Genomic DNA, 4340 nt, shown 5'->3' on the forward strand with positions numbered 1-4340 from the left:
TGAGTTGGAGAAATATTATTTTATAAACCTTGTACGATGTGCATCTTACATTTCATCCCATTATCTTCCAGATTATTATTTTTTGCCTACCATCAGTCAGTTGGCCCTGGATTTATGACTATTTATCATATATTATCAAAACACCCTCAAAGACATGGGAAAGGTTACTAGAAACTTAATGAGAGAACTATAACTTTAAATAATATTTATTTTAAATTTTCACAAAGAAAAGGATACATGAAATGCACCAGTTGTTATAAACAAAGAAATGAAAATTATAAAACACAGCACTTTTGGAAATTAATTAATTCAGACCTCATGGCAGCAGGACTAAAATATACTCTTTCAGTATTTATGTATAAGGGGATTGCTATGTTGATTTTTGGCATAAACAGCTTTGATGGACTATGTCAGGGATAATAAATTAGAAGTTAAACTCCTGAAAAGAACAAATGACTTCCTTTGTAGAATTATAGATTTATAAAATGTTATACTATTTAAATAGCACCCAGTCCATATTCCAAATTTTACAAGTGAATAAAATGAATGAAGCCCAGAGAAGAGAACTAACTTACTCATTGTCCAGTATGCAGTGAGTTACTTTAATGATACATATTTACTTACAATATGTCATTTGAGTTTTAGAAATGACTCAGGCATGCATTATTAGTTGTGTCATTTTGAGTATATACCTTGGGTGTTTATCAAATCAGAGGATTTCCTTGATTGGGTTACTTTAAACTTTCCCAGTGAGAATTATTTCTAATTAAAAAAAGGCTATTACAACCTCAGCTTTAAGTCTTTAGTGTGATCTATCTATATATAAATACATTTATAATATATATGCACACATATATATGATCATATTTAGAAATCTAAATTATGGGATTATTGGACACAGAAGTTTTCAGTTATGTTCAGTGTGAGGGAGGGCTGCTTTAGTTGTTTACAGAACCTCTCTCTGGACAAGATGATAGGCAGAGATGACAAGTAACCATAATTCTTTTCTTCATATTAAATGGCTTTAATTGGAAAGCACCCTTCTACAGTTTAGTAATAATTTTTAGAAGACACCTAAAAAAAGATTTTGATGGAGATAGTTCACAGTAACTTTGCAAGTATCACAGTTTTACTTAGTTCTCTCATGTAAAATTTAGTTTGTTTTTAGAGGAAAAAAATCCACAGTAATTAGTTGAGACCTATTTGAGAACAGTAGCTAGTATTCACAAAATGTCATTTTAATCTTCTTTTCCTACTAGAGAGGGGAAAAAATAAATGTGTGGTGAGTTTAGTTAAAAGGTGCTAAACCTGTTAAAGGAAATTGAGATAAGCATCTCTTGGAGGAAAAGAAATGCAATTTAACCATCCTTTCCCTCAGTGTTCTCATTTGTAAATATAGCAATAAGAAAATTCATGTTTTAGGGCAATTTAATATATCAAAGGATATATTGGTCTTAATGATTTAGAAAATTATTGGAGCACAATAAATGTTTACAAATAATAATGTTATTAATTCATAATGCCATATCCATTAATTAATTGATGCTTATGTTGTACAGCATGTTATTATATGTATTTGTTAAGATAATAAAGCTGTATCACTTAATATATAGTACATAATTCAGTTGACATACTCGTTTAAAATATCTTCCTATATTTATTTCTTCTCATTTATCCTTGATTAGGCAGTATAATAAAGTGGTTAGAAGTGTAAGTTCTATATTAGAGTGCTTGTGGTAAAATACTTCTCCATCACTAACTCTATGATTGCAGACCTTACAAGCCTTTCTATGCCTGGAATTCCTCATCTGTAAAATGGTGGAAAAAAGGGAATAAAACAACCAAAAAAAATAGAACTCCATCATAGACTTTGATGTGCTTCTTTGACAATTAGTTAATACATTAATGTATTTAGAATAAAATCTGTCCTACTTTATGCATTCAACAGATCTGCCTTATTTACTTATTACATTTATTTGTAGTGATGATTTTTATCATCAGAAAAAAAGAAAAATCTTTAATGTCAGAAGGAGAGTTTGAAATTTGAGGAAGAAGTCTGACCATAAGATCAATTCTACGTGCAGAATGAAAGTTGACATAATGGTGAGGCACTGCACAAATGTCATGGAACCTAAATTCTAGGACTGCTTCTTGTTTGTGGTTTTAGACAAAGATTAGGATTGGTGTAGAGATTGTACTGTATATAAAACCTAAAGGTCTCCTAGTGTTTACAATAGTTTAAGTATACAGAAAGGATATTGACTATCCTTATTAATAAAGCATGCTCAATATATCTGTCTCTGATTTTTATGTTTACTTATTTACATACTGTCTTAATTCAAAAGCACATTTAAGGTGACTTTCAGAGATCTATAAACTATATTACAATAAACTGAATGCAGATTATAAAGGCAGAAGAAAGTCAAGGTCTAAAGTCATAAACTTCAGCCATGGGGGTAGATAATGTGAAAAACATATCATAGTGTCCTCTCTACTACCTAGAGGTGGACTACACATTTGCTTTTAAATGATACAAATTCTGTCAAAAACAAAAATTGAATCCTTGAAGATTCAAATGTCTTCATAAGAAGATCATGCCCATATCACAGGAACACAAATGTTCTTGACTTGAAGGCCATTTTTTGTAAGGTGAGATTTGTCAGCAGTTTAAGTTTTTACTGCTGTTGTGTATGGGATGTATTCTTTAATTATGCTTTCCAATTTTTTCTGAAAATAAATATCCAATTTTTATGATTCAATAAGATTTATACATTATGGTAAGATTTAGCTTTAACTTTTCAAGATATGTGACTTTATTATTTGTAAATAAAGATATGCTATTTCCACTTTACCAATGACTATACCACTTATTCTTCTTGCCAAATTGTATTTCTAGTCCTTCTAGAACAGTGCTAAATATTAATAGAAAAGATGGGTATTTTTGCTTCACTTTTTACTACATCAGTGACTTTTTTATTGTTTCAAATTTAATGATTTCAAAATTAATGATTCTAGATTTGGCTTTATGTGTAGGTATTCATGTAAAATATAGTATCCCTCTATTGTTATTATTCTGTATCATTTTTTGCATTTGTTGTACTGATCGAGGACCAGATGAATCTACACTTCATTAAAGGTCTCATGTATCCTTACCATCAATGAATGGCTTTGGTGTTATTTTTATTGCATATTTACAGCAGTTTAATATTTAAGTATACCAAAATTGATAATGAATGTTTTTAAGTTTTAGTCACACATCAAATTAATGTTAACTATAGTTCATTTGTATTGACCATAAGACAGTAAATTTTATATATATATATATATATACATATATATATATATATGTATATATATATATATATATATATATATGTGATCCTGACTTCCTATGTAATCCTGGTTTAAACATCACATGTAGATTATCATTCTAGAATCTCTGTAAATGAGGATACTGTACTCTGTCTGAAAAAAGTAGTCATCTCAGGCAGGACTAAACAAAAGTCAGTTAAAGGCACTTGACTCCAAAGAGAACCTAAAAATATGTATGAGCCTTAGACTATGATAAATATCTTCCCAGAACCCAATGATTACCTGGACCCTTTGCTTCTGTGGAGAAAAGAGACACCTAAGTAATTAGTCATGTGACACCGTTTCCACTTTGACCAGCTGGGAAATCTTGAAGTGGAGAAAAGTCAGTGAATTCCTGCATCAAGACCAGTGTTAAAAGTATAGACATACCTCAAAGATATGGCAAGTTCAGTTCAGGAGCACTGCAATAAAACCAATATCAGACTTCATTTAGTTTTTCAGTGCATATAAAAGTTATGCTTACACTATACTGTAGTCCATTAAGTGTGCAGTAGCATTATGTCTAAAAATATAATGTAAATAATTAAAAAGTAAAAATCAACTGAGCCTTCATCTAGTCAAAAGTTTTTGCAATAGTAATATCAAGATTGCTGATCACAGACCACCACAATAAATACAATCATAAAGAAAATGTTTGGAATATTGTAAGAATTGCCAAAATGTGACACAAGAACCTGAAGTGAGCTAATGCTTTTGAAAAAATGGTACCAATATACTTGCTCAATGCTAGGTTGCCACAAACCTTCAATTTGTAAAACAATGTAGCATCTTAAAAACCCAATAAAGCAAAGCGTAATAAAACAATGTATGCCTGTAAATAAATGCATGTAATAAAATAGTGGGTAGTCTCTAAGTTAATTAATTTAGAAAGTTGAAGAAAACACTGTAAGAAATACTGATAGATGTGTTTTACAAACCATCTAAAAACATGAATTTTTACATTTGAGATAATATATGATTGGAGACAG

This window comes from Phocoena sinus, chromosome 13, assembly GCF_008692025.1.
Source record: "Phocoena sinus isolate mPhoSin1 chromosome 13, mPhoSin1.pri, whole genome shotgun sequence".
In the NCBI taxonomy this organism is placed as follows: domain Eukaryota; kingdom Metazoa; phylum Chordata; class Mammalia; order Artiodactyla; family Phocoenidae; genus Phocoena; species Phocoena sinus.